Source organism: Myiozetetes cayanensis, unplaced genomic scaffold (genome assembly GCF_022539395.1).
Source record: "Myiozetetes cayanensis isolate MyiCay16 unplaced genomic scaffold, myiCay2020 scf6-25, whole genome shotgun sequence".
NCBI lineage: Eukaryota > Metazoa > Chordata > Aves > Passeriformes > Tyrannidae > Myiozetetes > Myiozetetes cayanensis.
The window spans coordinates 9790320-9808807 of record NW_026087853.1 but is presented as its reverse complement, the minus strand read 5'-3'; the positions used below and the strand labels follow the sequence as shown (position 1 = coordinate 9808807).

Here is an 18488-nt window from a genome sequence, read left to right as displayed (position 1 = left end):
ATTCATTTCCTTCATTCAGTTCATCCCAGTTATGAACACTTTCTTGGAGCCAGACAAGTTCTTTGTTTGCCGAGACCCTCTGCTATGGGAGAATGCTGCCACATCCTCAGTATTTGTCTGACCTTCCCACTACTTTTTGCTTTGACTCTCCTCTGAACAACAGCTGGGCAGTGGTTTTGGCCAACAAACCATTGGCCAAAAAGTGGTCTGCTCTCCCTGCAAATCTCTTCAGTTACTGTGATACTCAGTGTAGAGTGCAATCCAAGTATTGAGTCCTTCCAGAATACATCCAAACAGACTACCTTCAATTGTGTTACTACTTTATATAATTCCTTTTGTTAAGCAACAATGTTCTGATGTTTGAGTAATTAAAACTTTTCCACAAGTGTTTTGCTATTTATTTACCAGGTTTGTACTCTGACTGTCAGCCATATTCTTACAATGCATTAATATCAATAGGGCTCTAATTACATTACCAGTGTCAGATTTGTGGCTCTACATCTCTACACTGATGAAGAGAAACTTCATCAAGTAAAACAGCACACCATGTTTCATGCATGACCATAAGGATACACAGAAATCTAATACTGGTATATGCAGACATAGAATCAGTCTCCTAACTGACTATGGCTACAAGCACAAATATGGTGTGTATAACTACACATAAGAAGTGAGTGTGTGTGTGTGTGTGTGTGTGTGTGTGTACATTCACGTTTGCCTACCTCTGCCCACAACTTCAAAATTCCTAAAGGAAAATTAGGAACTTGCCACAGTCATTTCTGCATAGAAACACTTTGTCTCTTTCTGGTAAATGCTTTTCTTTAAATGAAACAGAGTTGCAAAGCCATATAATTATAACTGCTTGAGCTCAATGTTTATTAGAAATTACACTGCTGGATGGTATCTGTCAGAGGGGTGAAAAAGTAAATACTTCTGTCCTTAAATTGAACCATGTAAAAGTAAAAAAAAATACTGAAATTAAATGCATCTACAGTTGATAAAGATGTTGCCCTCTAAACTCCGATTCCCTCCAATGGGAATTCCAGTGTATAAAGGACCCAGACTGGGAGTAGATAGAAAATCATAGAAGAAATTAGGCAGGAATGTGCTTCTGAAGGTCATGTGGTCAAACCTCTTGTTCAAAGCATATTCAGTCAGATCAGGATGCCTGGGGCCTTGTCCAGTCAAATTCCAAATATTTTTGAGGATGGAAATTTCATAACCTCTCTAACCATTGTCTATTACCCTTCCTCTCCTGTATGGTCTGGTCTCAGGCCATTGCCAAAAGTAGAATTAAACCTGACCAAAATGCAGATCAAGAAAAAATATTCTATTTAAAGAAAACCAAAACCATTGGTCCCAAAAAATTTTCAACTGTTAGGAAAATCATGAATGAAAACTAGTGAAGGGAAGAGAGGATTTGGTAGCAAAGCACTGAATGTGTTAGAGAATTTCAGACTTTCAGGGCTGCCTTGCAATTTGAAGTGGAAAGCTTTAGCTGACTAATTTTTGCTTCACCTTATGTGTAGATCTAGAATCTTAGAAAAGTTTGGGCGTGAAGGGACCTTTAAAGGTCATCTAGTCCTTCCAGTGTGTAACAGGTGGTTGCTGGGATGTGACTATCCAGACATTGATGGTAGCACTGCTGGAATGGGAATCAGAAAAAAAAAATCACTGTGTGCTTGTCTTTTCAGTGCTTTTAATAGTTGCTGCATAGTGAAAGGTTGGGCATACTTTTTCGGTTAAAATAAAATTTATTCACTGAACTCAAAATAACTACACAGGATTAAGGAGGAGGCATATCTCTAGCAAGCAGTAGACAACCCAGTTTTGTTCTTGTGCTTTAGTATCATCACTGATGTGGTGCAGGAATGGTCAGAAGACAGTAATTCTCCCAGTTCTGTGCTTTATAGCTCTTCCCAGCACAGCTGCAGCATTTATTCATTCTCATTCCAGTCTTGTCTCCTTCGATATCTTTTTAATTTGATGCACGACACCTTCTCTGCTAGAGCAAAATGCCACAAGCAGACAAGGTGCTCGCTTCTGAGGAAAAGCAGCCTGATCTGCAAGTCACTTTTTTCAACCCCACATAGATTTTTTCTTTTTTCGACCTTTTTTTTATTCTCTCAGTTGCAAAGATAAGGCTTACTGCTAGTATTGCAGAGCGTAAGCAGCTCTCCGCCTTAGCATGATTTTTAGGAAGAACTTTTCAAAGTGCATTTTAGAGAGACTCCATGGCAGTTAGAAATGGATGTGTCTATAAGCACATGGACACATGTACGATGTAGCCAAGCCTAATACATTTGCCTCTATGCTTTTTTCCTAGGATGTTTGACTTAACTTTCTGGATGATCAGATGATACGTCCCCAGAGCTGGGACTTTTTCCCTTTTGGAAACTGTAAGGAGCTGGGTGGGGCTGTCTCTCTGGGAGCCACAGATAAGGAAGGAAGGTGAGTGCCCTAGCTGAAAGCTGCAATTACAGAAAAGGGGCCTGGAGGGAGGGTTCCTGTTGCTGAAAACTGTGGCCAGGTGCTCTCATGTGCTGCTTGTTGGCTGTGGGCTTGGAACTGTCATCCACAGGCTCTTAGATGCTGGGCTAGGGGAGCTGCAGTTGCTGAGCTTGTTCATGGAAGTGCTGAATGTTTTGTTTTAAATTACATGCTTAAAATGTCCATTTGTTCCCATTTGAATACATTCCATTCAAACTTGCCAAGATTTATGTTCTAAAATGGGAATTGATGTCCCATTCTTTACAATCACTATATTAGCACTCAAATAGTCTTGCTACCCAGCTGGAGAGTCCTTTGAACAATCAGAGCACCTAAATATGGGAGATCCATATCAAGAATGTAGTTTATAATGCTGAACTTAGAGTCCAAACAGTACTTTTGAGAATGGAACTAAAAGATACAAGGGTCAAAAAAAGCAAAGACATTCTTTCTTTCCAAGTCAAATGTGAAGAACTACACAGAAACTACTGCAATACCTTATTTATCTAATGAAGACTGAAGTAACTCATGAGCTTTTAATGACGTAGAATCAAATAGCAAATATTAACTCATTATGCTATTACTCATCTGCAGATTTGAATCTTCCTCCAGTGTTGTCCTAATCAATAAACTTTCTTGTCCTACCTGCAACTGCCTTATTTGAATTAGATAACCACTTCACAAAGATGCCTCATAGCTTTCTATATTCTTGATTCATTTTGTCCTTTTAGGCTGGAAAAGAGCTATCTACCATCCCCACTTTACAGAGGAAAACTGAGGCCTGAAAACATTAAAGGTCAGATCCATACAGTCTTTGGAATCTTAAATCACCTCTGAGATATTTGCAGTATCTATTTGCATTTTTTTGTTGTTTGTTTGTTTTGAGAAATAAAGTAAATTTCCTAAACTTGTCTGTTTCAAGAATTTTCCTGCAAAGATGCTTCCAGCTTGAATACAAAGTTCCCTCCTACCAAACAACCCTCTTGGTTTCTTTAACCACTGCCTTTTGGACCTCTAAGGAGTCTGTGTGTTGTACCCTATGGCAGCTAAAAGTTTCTGCTACTCTCTGCTGCTGCTTTCCTGCCCCACCTGCCTGGGGCACAGGATGCATTGCACCCAGTGCCTGAACAGCAAAAATGCCTCAGGTTTTCCCACATGGCAGAAGACTTTCTCTGCTCTGTTACATCCCTCTAAATGCCAACTTTAGTGGTCCTTGCAAGAAGAAAAGGATCTGAAAGTCTCTTTGACTGATACCTCAATCTATCTTTTCATTTCTCCTACTGCCTGTTTCACCTGGATTCTGTCACTGATAATTTGCTTTTGAATGTAATGGATAAGCTTCCAAACCATCCATCTCCTCCTTTAACCACAACTTCTTTCAGGGCATTAATGACTGAAAAGTTACATTTTCATTTAAAGCGAATTTGCAAAGCAACCTTTAGATAATAGGCAGTTCTAATATTCTGACATCGCTGAAGCTATTAGAAGAATAAATCAAAAGAAAATTTTCCTGCTGCTGCCTGCACAAAACGAGGAGAAGGACAGAGCAGAGGCCCCAATACTGTGATGCTACACAATGGCAATTACCATAACCTGAAAAGGGCAGAGAAATGGTAGCTACAATTGGGCTTCTCTCTCTGAAGCTGAGAGATGTCAGGAAGTGGGGGGAGGAAACCCACTATTGAAACTGAAGTCGTGTTAATTGCCTTCATCTCACACCGTGTTTTATTCCTCATTGGTTGACCTTTTTTAATGTACGGGAAAACATTAGAATAAATGAAAGACATTACTTGTAGAAACTGCAGAAACTATTTTGATTTGAATGCAGTTGAGTCTGCTCCCACTGGCGGTGAATTTAGGTCTTAAATATACTGCTAGTAGTGCTTTCCTTGCAAGAATATATGCAGCAATGCTTATCCAGTATCCCTAAGTGATGTTAAGAGCCTATATCTGTGCAATGAGTAGCACTGATTTTGTGGGGATTATTTGTTTAGGAACAAGTCAAGAACAAGTCTTTGTATCTGGATCCTTCCCCTTGCTACGCTATAGAGAGGAAATCAGGAGAAAACCAGTCACAAATTAATTTTGAAATAATCTGTGTGACAGGAAAGAAGTAAGCAGTACCCATGAGCATTTTAACTTGACTGAGGGATGTTCTGCTTTGCAACTTGTCCCTGCACCTTGGCGGATTATTCTCTTGCTCTGTGTTCTCTGCCCTCTTTGTCTTATTGTAAAAAACTGTGCATGTGATCTCTTGGCTTTGGCAGAAACCCCTCAAAGAACTTGGAGAAGTCACTTAGCCATTCTCAGCCTTGCCTTTAAGAGCGCAGCAATACTTGCAGGAGCCACAGAGGGTTTCTGAGGCATGGCTGACATCTAGAAGTGCAAATGTTCCTTCCTTGGTCAAACAAACCTACACAGTGCAAGCAATGATTTCTCATTTCTCTTTCTCTCTCCTGAGTTTCTGATCTTTGTTCAGGGAAGGGTAGGCAAAAAAGGCATGCCTTTTTATTTCCTTTACATCACAACTCCAATACGACATTTACAATGTGAGTGCTTTGCACGCTGATCTAGAGGGGTTTTTTATCTGACTGATATTCAAGTACTCTAATGATCACTCACATCACTCTTATTATGCAGGTAAACAATGTATCTACCTTTTCAGTGCCAATAACGTGGTAAAGCTGACGAGAACCATTAGTAATTTGACCTTCCTGTCTGATTTGTACTTATGAATCTAATAATAAATAATCATGTGTGGAAGAGTCAATAGAGAAATAATGTAACACACTTCTTTTAGTACCCTAATTCAGCAGAATAAACCATGAGAGCCATTTAAGTCATTTACTATAGTAAGTGCTTTCAGCAGCTTCTGTATTTCAGCTGTTTGGTGCTCCAGCATGAAGATAATTATCTTGGTAATTAGTTATATTGTTATTTAACAGTCCCCAGACAATATTCTATTTTTTTGAAGGAACATGCCTTTCCTTCTATATCCTCCTCCCCCATTACAAAAAATGTTTATCTATTAATCTTTCTCCTTGCCAAATCACCTTTTTTTTTTTTTCTTTCTGTTTACTATATTCTCCAGAAAGGTCCCAGTTATTGAAAGCTGAAAGACAGCTTCTGCTTAGCAGCTGCACTGATGGAGCTGCAGGAGACTTCCTTTTATTGTCTCTCTCTGAGAAAGCCACAGGAACCACTCCCGGATGAGCGGGGCTGGAGAGGGAGTAGCAGGTAAGGAGAGAGCAGCAATCAGCAGCACTGAGGACAAAGACTGCAGAACTGTCCTATGAAACTGGGGTTTCTTCTCACCTGGACTTCTAAGGGAAATAGGTGAAGTGAAAAGGCTGATGAACTAGACTGGTATTAGAGCATAAGAGTGAACCTCATTCTCTGAAGTTAGATGAAAATTGATCTTTCTTACATATCCTTAGGCAAAGAGTTTTCAACTGTTCCCAGAGTAACAGCGGGGGAAAATAACAATCTGAGGGTAGAAATCAGGATGCTAAGGAACGAACTACTTCCCAGGAGTACTCAAGCTTTGGTGGCTTAAATAAGAGATTAATCTTTCAAAATCTGCTGGGGTGGGAATATTGGGAGCTGATATTCTGCAGACCCAAGTCACCGTTTGGAGAGGGAAGGGGTGAAACTGTTGATGAGGAGAATCTCTCCAGAAGGCAAATGGGTGGCAAACACCTGAGAAAAACACACAAGGCTAGAAAGAGGTGGGGAGAAAGGCTGGAGGCTTTTGCATTTGATTGTAGGTGGTTATGACCTCAATAAAAAAGACACTTCCTCCAGTGTCACCCTCACTCTCAAAGTGATTTTTAGTCCTCCTGTTCAAGAGGAACAGACTGTCTTCACTCCTCTGTCTCACATCACTCCCCCTGTGGTACTATTTCTTACAGCCTTAGCAGGAAACATCTTGTTTGCATATACCTCTTATAATAAACAACATAGCTTTAGTTTATTTAATGCCTTCAGATTTTGTGCTTTCTCAGTACTGGCCTTGTTGCAGTTGTCCTTTCAAACTACTCTAGCTCTAAGAAGCCAAGCTTTTCTCTTTAACTTTTTAACTGTAGAGATGGTCTTTTTTTTTTTTTTTTTTAAATTTTACTTAGTGACTCAAACTCCACAAAGTATCATTTCTACTTCTCACCAGCTGGAGGTCCATATGCCGCTGCATCTCTACTCTCGTAAATACACATTTGAAGTCATGCTCATAGATCAGACTTTTGGTGGTTAATATGGCAATATGTTAAAATGTCAAGTGATGCAGGATGAGTGAGTCAGGGGAAAAAAAGAAATAGAAACAATATTCTGCACATTTATAAAATTCTCCTTCTGAAGGGCTCCCAGTGGTCTGCAGACATCATGGGATTTCTGCTAATCTGACAGGGTCAGCACAGGGCTAGGATTCGGGATCCACAGCATCTTAATAGAAGCATCTGTGAGAGTTAGTGACTCCCAGGCTCTTAATGTTGTCTGCTAACATCTTTAAACTAAATTAGGAACAAAAAATACAGTCTGACACATTGCCCATGAAAGATTGCCAGCTTCTAACTGAAACTCTTCATTACTCTAGAAAGGGTGATGAGTGTTCCCTGAGGAGACAGAAATTTGTGACTTAGTGCTCAAAAAAAAAAAAAAAAAGAAAGGAAATCCTTTGAACTTTGACAGTGCTTCAGAGAGCATCCTAATAACTGTGTCTGCAACATGTGTCTGCAGAGCAAGAACCATCAGAGGCTTCAAAGCTTTGGACTGCGGTCCATATTTTCAACTCAGTCATGGCAGCACCTTCATCACTTGCATTTCAAGTAGAGGTACAATCTCTGACCTTTCATTCTTCCTCTTTCCATTGCATAATTGCCCTTAAATTTGGCAATGACTCTGCAAGCCAATGCCCTAATTTCTAGTGCAGAAGAAAATAGTCAGGGTAAGAACAGAAAATGCAACTAATGGTTTTCTAGAAAAGAGCTACCACTAGTAAAGGGATAACAGTTTCTGTTAATTTTATTGATTCTGCTGTTAATGACAATGCCTTATGCCATTGTGAAAGTTGCAGTTAAGTAGTCTCCAGTTCAGTGGCTCATAACAAAGGTATAAGGAAATAATTTGTGCCATGAATCCATAGTGTACGCCAGCTATGAGTCCAATGAATGCAGACTTGTAGGAGGCAACATTTTAGATATGAGTGACAGGAGTATTATCTGAGTGCTTTGTTCTTCAGATGAATGTAAAAAAGTATAAATAACATTGCCTTTTAGATAAAAGAATATGTTGTTTTCTTGAGCCTCCAATTACATTAATCTCTCTGCAAACTGTTTTCAGCTTCTGTGTGGTCTGTGCAAACCAATATGTAATGTAACTAATCTATGCATAATGAGGTAGATAACACTCAAAAAGGAGCTGTAGTTCTGGGAAAAAATTGGAGTCCTCCAAGGATGCAGTAATGGATTCATTCAGTTACTTAGAATTCAGCATGCAACCATATCTATGCCTATTTATATCTTAAGATGTTTCCCAATATTGTGCATATAGAGATGATGAATAAGGAGATGGGATGGTCTACAAATCCAGGCTGGCAATTTAATCAGAACTGTCTGCTCTGCCTGCCATGATAATTAGTAGTTCAGTGCTATAGGAACCTTGAGATGAAAATCCTAGTAAACTTTGGTTTTACTGTGCAATAGGATTTGGAGTTCTCTTCGAGGGATGGAGATGAGAATGCAAAGCGACAGCAAAGCCACAATTGAGAAGTCCAGTCCACACTGTGCTGCTGAAAAGCATTCATTAAAATTTTACCATTGGAAGTGTAACTCAAACCTTCCACATTTCTTGAGTCCAAGTAAAATGTAGCTGCTGAGGCTTATTTGCTACACATTCTTAGGTTATAATAAAAGTTGTTTTCCACAGTGGACCATGGGAGAGTTATCACTGCATTGAAAAAGAATGCTTTTAGATGAAAATTAATATTCTTAAAAGCAAAGTATATTAAGTAAAATTGGCTAGATTAGCATTTTCTAGATTACCTGTTTTTCATAAATGGTACCAAGTGCACTGTGTGCTGGAATTAACAGGACATTTCTCTTGGAAGGTTTTTCTTTTACATTTAGATGTTATTCAGTCCTGGCTTGTAAAGAAAACCCTACAGAAGCTCACAGCAAGTGAAACCCATCAGTTCTAGTAACTGAATCTGCTGAGGTTTTGTCAGTTTAGAAAGCATAACACAGTTAAAGGAAAGGAAGTTGAATTCTAGAGTTACTGTAAAAATCTGCATCAGCAGCTTTCCCAAGGTGGAGGAAAAAAGTGTTCTTGTCAGAAGTTACCCATTATCTAGAACTTTTTTCATCATATGCAATAGACAAGACAGCTTTACTTCTCTAAATTGACATTTGTTAGCAAAGTACATGTTTAGTGCTATAATTTAATGTATTTTTAATTTCTCAGAAAAAAAAAAAACACATTACTTTTAGGCTGTGATTTCCTTGTAGATTGAGAAGGAGGGAAGTGGGGCAGGGAGGGAGGGAGGTTGTTTTGTTACCAAACAGTATAGGTCAGCTAAATTCGGCCCAAAGAAACTCACGTCAGTCTCTATCTATGACTCATTTCTTCCCTCTCCTGCCCATATGGTCTGTTGCCAGAGCTACCCCTTTTGTTATACAAAGGGCTAATTAACCTTCTTTGTGGAAAAGCCAACTCTTGAATTTGGTCCTTCCTTCACATGGAGTTGGGGATGACTGTGTATCTCCTAAAGGCTTCCTGCTCTTGGTTCCTTCAGTAGTGAAAGAGTTTGATAAAGAACACTTGATGTAAAGGCATTGTCATCATCTTGTGAAGACATGAAACAGGATGAAAGAAACAAGAAAAAATGCTTTAGAAGACTCTACAACTGGGAATGTCATTTTAGCAAGGGGTCTCCAGCACTATCTCAGCAGTTCCAGCTGCAGAACAAGGGTGCTGCTTTGCCTTCCACAAGTTAGAAAATAGAAAATTTCATCATTCACATTATTTCCACCAGCCCACTTTACTTGGGCACCTCTGAAAACTTATCAGTTATCTGGGGGCTCCAAAGAAAAGATAACTGGGGTATTTTACACTACATTTTGAAGTGTGGGCTGGAAATCTACTTAGAAGCCTGCCTCTCATGCCCATCGTGCTTGGTGACATTGGTGCCATAAGGACAGGGATAAGCCAGGAAATTTTTGCTTTTGCTAAAGGCTTGTGAAGGCTCAGAAATGAAGTGGAACTGCTGAGGCTCAGACTTGGCAGGATCATGCTGCTGATGTGTGTTCAGAAACCAGGTGTTTCCTTCCCCACGTGGCTCTGCCCGACACTGTGTTTGCAAGGCTGCAAGAAAATGGCAAAATGGGGGTACTAGGACCAGCTGCTGTGCAAATTTGGACAAAAATAAGCCAGGCTAGTCATGCACCACTTTTAGCAAAAGCCTGTCTATGAATTCAGCACTGAAAGGAGTAGGACTGAAGGCCCGTTCGGGCTTGTATAAAAACTTCTTGCTGTGTTTTTGTGACTTGGACAATCAAAATTTTCTGTGTGTTGAGCTATGCTATTGCTTTCCAAGTAATTGCTTAAATATTATTGCTGTTCTCTCTTTCATCACTCTACTTGCATTGCTTTGGGCTAGTTTACTGTGTTTCTCATTTTTATCCAGTCTTCAGAGTATTTGACTCAATCTTTCCCTCTTTATTTGTTGGTCTCTTATCAACCTAATTCAGAATGCAAATACAAATAAAAGCATCATTTCTATTCACAAGCTGAGAGTCAAAAATAAGTATACCATTTATTTTGAATTCAAACAGAACTGCTCCAGTGCTGTAGATAGTTTGCATGCAGTCTACAAAATCTCTATTTCCCTATAGAAAGCAGCACTTGTCTCATCATTAAGGATGTAACTCTGTGAATGTACCTTGTTATGAATTCCCCACTGAATTGTTAAGAGTATTGGGCAGAGCTGCAAAACATTTATTTTTCAGCTACTCGTGGATCTGCTTTAAATCTTGGAATGTACTGGGTACACTTTGATCTGGACTATTTCTGATTAACTCCCTGGAAATGCTATTTCCTTGTTACAGGACAGAGATAGGATTCATAACATGAGGAAATAATATCTCAAATGGCAAGTGACCCAGCAGTTACAAACTTGGCTAAAGTCATGTGCCATGATTTTAAGTATCATTTAATGCTGCTTAAATGTAATTTCAAGCACCTACATCTGTAGGACTTCTTAGCAGTAAGATCAATTACACAGATATAAAGACAATTTCTTTTTTTATCTGTAGACTACTCTGTACAGGCGAAGTATTGAATACTGTGTTAATTTGTGCAATATCTTTGTTAAGCCAGCATCCCTGAGTTAAATAACAACAGAAAGATTTAACACTTTTTAAACAGAAAAGCACAGAAAAGAGGAGTGTTGATTGCTTATCTCTTCAAATTGTCTGTTGCAAGAATGGGTTCTTGTGGGATGTCAAGAGAAAAGATTAAGTTGCCATTCATTGCTGGGAAGTCCAGTATAGCTCTTGGAATGCCTTAAAAATAGAGTAGTTCCTTAAACCAACCCTTTTGTCTAAATGGTACCTACAGCTAACAGACACATAAAATGAGCTCATTTTCTTGACCTCATTTGTGTGGAAACTTCAAAGTTAAGGCCCTTTGCTCTGATAGGGATATGAAACTGGTCTTGTTGAACAGAGAGCAGCAATTTGGAGGTGTTGAGACATGAGAGTTCCTTGTGAACATGAGGATCTTTGTAGAACAGGGACTCTCTACAGAGCTCAGTGGTTTTCAGAAAAAGTTCGAAGCTCCTCTTTTCTTCTAGGACAGCCTCCTCTTTCTCCTCCTTTTTTTTAAAGATGGGAAAAATCAAGGTGAGGTGGTGGAAATTTGTGTTTTGCTCTGAGCAGCTGCAATAGCATTTGTGTGGTCATGTGAGTACAGTTCTAGTATGTCATGTGAGTCAGTTAAATGCTGCTTTGCCAACAACATTCTTCTCAAACACTGTTTGCCCACCTAGATGCAAGTCTGCTGTGTGAGGTGTGTGTATGCCAACTTGCATACAAGTTCTCAGTTATGGTTTTGCTGACACGGTGACAGTTGGGCAAGTCTAGGATGACAACTAGATTTGTCAGTGATTTTCAGAGATTAGCAAATGTGTATGTAAAGAAAGTCATGCTTTAAGAGGGAATATAACTGCATGTGACATGCAGGCTCTTCCTTTTATCCCAGTACAAACATTGCTATGCACCAAGAAACGAGCAGTGACTATGTACTGTCTAGTGAGATAGATCTTGCTGCTCCAGGAAGAGTTGAATAACAAGAGTTGTGCAGTTCACATGAGCAGTAGGATGGTCACACATATGACAGAAATATATCAAGGCACTACAGAGGTCCCAGCACATAGCACAGCTGGTTACAGCCTAGTGCTAATAATGCCAAGGATGTGGGTTCAGTCCCTGGAGGGGCCATTCACTTAGGAGGTGGACTTGCAGATCCTTGTATGTCCCTTCCAACTTAGAATATTTTGTGATATAGGCACTTATAATCCTGCTCTCCTGCCGGAGGGCTCTGTAAATTATACAACCCTCATACTCATGAATTCCAAAAAGCATGTTTATAGTTCACTGTCTACTGCTTATTTTTCAGCACATTGTACTTCATGCTAATATGGCTTTAGGTCATCACTAAAACATTAAGACAATTCAGCCTTTTCAATATTTTTAGTGTGAAAAGCTTAATAGTTTTGAAATACTTTGGATGCTTTTGATTTTTAAAGAACACTGAATCAAATGTGGCGATAAAAGAGTTTTTATTTGAATGCATTCTAAAGTCACTTGTGTGTAAATCAAGAATTGATTGGTAAATTAAATTGCCTAAGCCATGCCAGCAGCAGCAGTAGAGCTGGAAATTGCAAAAGCCTGTAATAAAATGTTGCAGACAAGGTATCTCCTTCTTTCATCAGCCTGTGAGCTGTAGCAGGAGCAAGCATTCAAATTCTATTTTATTTCACCACAGAACACACCCAAGTGTGGTTCACAAACTGTACTGCCCTTGAACCGTCTGGGGTTTGTAGTGTGGCACTTCTTATGCTCTTCAGTTTATATGGTTTTTTGTTACTGCTGCAGTTGCTGCCACTGCTTTGTAAGTTGCTGCTTTCAGTGTTTGGCACAAATTCCCCAATAGCTCTGGTCAAAGTGCTTACATAAACTGAAGCCTACTCACTGCTAGCAATAAAGGGGATGCATCCAATTTTCCCACCTTTGAATTTTCTTAGCATCATGGATCACTGTGTCTTTGGGGGTGGGAGGGGGAGAACCAAAGAATAAAAAAAGAAACTGTTCTGTAAGCTCTACTCCCTATGTACAAAGTTTTGAGCTAATCCAAACACTATAAGAAATGGACTTTCTGACTTTTTTTTCCTAATTATTTGTCCAAAATGCCTCTTTTTTCTCTTTCTCTTTTTTTCTTTTTCCCTCACTGTTTTTTTTCATGAGAAGCTCATGGTATTGCTCAGTGATGCTTTTTGCCTTGCAAGAAAGGGGTAGGCAGAACATTATTTGTAAGCTTGGTATTGCTTAGGTCCAGCCTCTTCCCCATGACTCACTGCAGCTCCTGGTTGATGGCATGGCTCATCTCCTCCTACCTGCTTCCTTGGTGTCTTCAGCTGTTTGCTCATCTCCCACTTGTCCCTGCAGGCCACTTTACACAGCTATACCTGGTTTCATTCAACTTGAATCTGTTCTGCCCTCTGTTCCTGTCATGCCTCTTGTTTGCTGGATGCTTTTGCTCCTTTCAATATCTATCCAGAACTAAAAGGTAACACAACACTTGTTACATCAGGTGACTGGAAATGGTTCCTTCCATGCTGACATCACTACCTTTTAGACCATTCTTCCAAGCAGCAGACAGCAGCTCAGGACACAGCATTGTAGGCCAATACAGCAGTAACCCTCAGCCTCAGCGGCAGTAGTGCTGGATGGACTGACCAGCACAACAGTAATAATAGTGGAAATCAAGTCTGGTGGGCTGCAGAAGCATACCGTGCCCCTGACAGCCTTAAAAAAATTCCCAGAGGTGCTAGTGTAGGTACATCAGGCATGGCTCTGTGCCTCAACTGATCCTGGTTCTGGGGATATAGATCCCCTGGGGGCTGTGAATATATCCATATGTATCCATTGCTCCCACTGCTACGTTCGACAATCACCAAACTTAAAGCTGACTGTAGACTCCGGGGGAGAGAGAGATGTGTGATTTAGCTGCAGTCACACTTTGGATGGCAGCATGAACAAACCAGATGTGCTGAAAACAGCACTGCAGGGCTGTCACTGCTGCTGGGACCGCCTGGCAGATGAAAACAGCTTGCAAAACAGAGCAAAAATGAAAACCTGTTTTACCTGTTTGAATATACGTTAGACAGCTCTCTTATATTTTTCCTTTTCTTCTCCCTCTTTCAAAATGGACCCCAAGTTCTCCCAGCTCGGTGGCGTTTCACTGCAACCTCCAATGACCCCAAGCTCATTGCCCTTTTACACTAGCCTTTCCCTATGCTCCATTGCTTCTGAGCTTGCCCTGTTCCACCTCCTTGCTTGTGTCCTCAGCTGGGATTTCACATCCCAGCATCAACTAGAGCCTGAAGACACTGCTGAGCAGATGGTGGAGCTACTTCTTGAGCAGCCCTGCTGCTGTCCTGTGGCATTTTGCTTCTGTACAAGGCAGTGGCTCCCAGCGTATCAGCTGTGGATGTGAAGACCAGACCTAGGGTAAAGTAAACCACGTTTGTTGGTTAACTTTCTGGGGAAAAAAATCCTCCCCTTGTGTTCAAGTATATGGTAAAATTAATGTAGATACAGGCTGAGACAGGAATAAGGACAAGGTGGGGATGGCAGGAAATTGCAGTGTGTTCATTAGCATATGAAGAGGGCTATATTTATACCAAGTACAAGGAAGGCAGCATGATCAGGTGGGCATTTAGGAAGGTATTCAAATTATCAGTAAACTATGGCTAGAACTGCATGTGCCTCTGATGTTCCTTTTGAAGAAATCTATATTCTTTTCTTACCACAGATGAACTCAAACACTCTTGAGAAAAGTCCAAGTCTGAGAATTCAAGAGACTTGGATCAAGCTACTGACTTACTACCAGCTGTGTGTGCGAAACAAAGCGCTTTGCTTTCATATGTTCTGGGATAAGGACTACAGTGAAATGAAGATGTTGCCTTGCAGGTTCCTTGAGACATAGGTCACTTTTATCAGAGATCCCTGGATGATTAGTAAAGTGCCCCTACTGATGCTACCAAAATAAAGCAATCCTCAGTTGGAAAATACCATGATTACATTGCAAAGTAGAAAGCCGGTGTTCTTACAGGCTCTATGAGCCTGGCAATTGATGGTGATGATGTGTCCTGTTTTGAGTACAGTTCAGCCTATTGTGGATTTTGAAAGCTTAGAACTAAGAATATTGATTTATAGAGTTTCTGAATTGTCACTGAAATTTTAGGAGTGTCTTTAAAAAAAGAAAAAGCTTTATTGAACCATATGTGTCTCCTTAAGTAGTATTTCCTGTGGAGTGAAATACTCTCCAGTGTAAGGAACCCTTAAAATCTGGTCAATATTTGTGTACAAAATATATGTAGAGGTCTCTTCTGCCAAACCTTACATCATCTTCACTTGAAAGGTTGGATATTATAACCTGTATTTCAAGCAGGATTAAATGGAAGCAAAGAAAAAGCTGCCAGGAGTTTGTACTGGAGTAGCAGTGGAACTGGTCTTTCATTTGCACATGTAGCCATGCCATGGATTCAATCTGATTTAAAGGAGCAGTTTGCAGAGGACCCACAATTTTGTATGCCAGCTACACAGATCTACAAAGCCTCAGACTCGGAAGGTATGTGCTTCTCTTGCATATATGCACCAAAGATAACACATTACTGAGTCAAAATAAGATAGTATAGGTATATTTGAAATTCACTTTAATTAACCAAGATTTTCAGTCCTTATTTATAGGCATGAAAAAAGAACCAGATCCAAAAAACCCTGTATTTAAAAGGTTGGAGTCAGAAGTAATTAATGTTTAAAGTGACTGTATAACCATATACAGCCAACCTACATAAGTGCAGATCCTCAAGAGGTTTGTGATTAGTGGTTAGCCTTACTTGTGCCTAATGTATTGGTACCTTGAGATGTAATAAACACTATGTACTGCTAAGAGTCATCCACACTGAGAAGACTTCATTGCAGTAACTGATTCTTCTAGTCAAAAGTTTAGCACAAAATAGCATGTTTCCACTCCTAGAGGAAGTTGTTCCTCTGTCGGGCTAAGTATTGATAACCTCCCACCTCTGTTTCCTACTGGTCCTTCCACACACAACAGTGCCACAGCAAACCCCTGCTGAAAAGGACAGCATGTGACATTGCAGGTCACAGCAGCTCCTTGGTCTGCAAGGGGAATTATTACTGCGTTATGTGAGACGAATTGCATCTTTCTGGCTGGATTCTCAGTGAAGGAATGTCACACTAAAGGGTGTATTAGTTTGCTGCACTATTGCTTGTGCTGCCCTGACTCAGTGAATTTTATGGCTGAATAAAGCATGGGTCACTAGTGGATCAATTTTTCAGGCTCCTGCATTTGCCCCTCTCTCTGAATGGGCCTGGCCACCAACCCTTGGGGATGTCTCAGATGCATCCCCATTCTCCTGGGTTGTAAAGGACCCAAAGTCTTCCAGAGCTGCCTTCTTAAAATATTTGGCTCTGTGGCCTCCCATGGACAGTCAGCAGCATCTCTGAAAAGTGTGATTCTATGTACCTATTCTTCATATTTAAAAGACTTTCTTCTCTTGAACTGCACTGCGGAATGCAAACCTATATTTCTCTAACCCTGAGGTTTGTCAACTTGGCTGCATTGTCCTGTGGTTATCCACCTTGCTCCTCTTCTCCTGTTTCTGTAACAAGGCTTTGGTTTGTTTCCTTTTTGCTCATTCCAGAACTCCTTTCTCCTCCCTCTTTCACATGAGCCTTGTACCCTCTGAGCACCCCCAGGTCCACAGCTGACGTGGGCTCACCCTCTAGTCCTTGGGCCAACACCATCCCAGGTGATATGGGATGGCATATCCTCAGCTGTTAGCAAAAACAGAGTGGGGAAAGAGCTGGGCACAGGAGATAGGGCAGAACAAATTCAAGTATAGTGTAGGAATGGCTTTTCCAGTGATGTTACACTGCTTTCTACATGTAGCAAAAATATACCTCTTTCCTCCCAGCCTGCCATTTTCCCCTTTTTTCTTTCATTCTTTTCCTAGCTTTAGATTACCTCTCTTCATGACCCGTGCTTAAAACACAGGGTAATTTTGTTTTTACCTGGGTGCCAGACTTCAGTAAATTTAGAAAAAAATCTAATTCTCTCACAGCTGTGAGTTAGCCAGCTATTTAAAATAATTACTCCAGATAGTTTCCTTAAACTGCTGAGGATTCTTTCAGTTTGCATCCAGGAGAATGACTACAGACAGAGAGCCTGGAAAAGTTTGGGATGGAGCAGTGCAGCTTCTGCCCTGGGTCCTGCCAGGTCTCTTCCAGCTCAGCTTGCTGTTCTACCCAGGAGCACAGGGAACCCTTGCACTGGTCTTCCACCTGCTTTGGTGGCGGGGACAAACATCTGTCAGAATCAACTTCTGCACACAAGAACTGTTAACAGAAAATTTCTTTAACAAACTCCTGAGAGAGCCTGACCCCTCTCTTTTTGGAGTTACAAGCTAAGCTCCTGCTTCCTTCAGTGGGGCAGTACAGGCTTTTCCATCTATGCAGGACTCAAGGAGTACTGAGGTAAGGACTGCTGTGTGCCTGACAGCTGCAAAATTACAATGCTAGGAAAATGGAATTTCATGGATGTTTATTATTTTTTTTTTCAGTACATTCCACTTGTTCTCCTGGGCTTTGCAGCCCATTATTGCAAATGTGGCAAGAGCCTGTCTATTCAAAGCAGAGGCCAAGGTATGCTCAGGAAAGTATTACAAGTATTGCATTGCATTTGTCCACATGTACTTATCAGGTAAACCTGTAAATATGTATTTGTTTGCATCTTCTAAGAGAGTTATTCATGATATGAGTGAGCATATACCACAGGTGATTTTGTTTGGAATTTTTACTAAACAGAGGTCCATGCACTGAGGCACTTTTTCAGGTGTTACTCAGGAAAAACTCACAGCTTTAACATTGTAGTGCTTATATACATGCAAATCCATAATACATTGGACAGTGTTTTTCCTTCAGCCCAAAAGTTATAGTACTTTCATTGCCATGAGACACTACAAAAAATGTTCAGCTGAAGTGCTTTAAAATATATATTCTATTAGAAACTTTTGGATGTCTTCAAGTCCACTGTAAGAGACTTAACCACCTTTTCCTCAAAATAAAGACAGGATTCTGTTTCCAGCCCAGAATTCATTGAACACTTGGTCAAACTTCTGTCCTTTTGCAGTTGCCATTTCTTCCCCAGGTATTTCTAGAATTCTAGAACTTTTCTGCATTTCTAATAGCTCAGGATAGACATTCCAAACTGAAGGAGTCTAAAAAGTTGTTCTTGGACAACAGTTGACACTAACCAGAGAGTTACCAGGTTCAGAGAAGGAATTTGTGTTTGCTCAATAAAATCAAATAAGATTATAGCCACTGGTTTAGGTTAAGAAAACAAGTTCCATAAAGTATTGAAAGGGTAGTAAAAAGTTCAGCTCTTACCTAGCAGTTTGATAATGTGTTAATAGATAAGATTTTACTAATTTTTAATTTATTTATTAAAAAGGGCTAGAATGCTTTCTTCTTTCTTTTTCTTTCTCAAAAACATACACAAAAACAATATCCCCCAAAGCAGACTTGCACTAGGACATGAGATGGAAAACTTATGTTATAAAACCCATCTCCTTTTGCTTAAAGCAGAGAGATGTGCAGAGAAACTGGTACAGTATGACAACATTTTAAACACAGAGGAGACAA

At 40.2% G+C, this 18488-nt stretch overlaps 1 protein-coding gene across 7 annotated transcripts in view; it reads right to left on the bottom strand.

Moving 5' to 3' along the window:
* Positions 1-18488, bottom strand: part of BEGAIN (brain enriched guanylate kinase associated) — a 158906-nt gene that overhangs the window by 94560 nt on the left and 45858 nt on the right. The gene's annotated exons all lie outside the window — the stretch shown is intronic.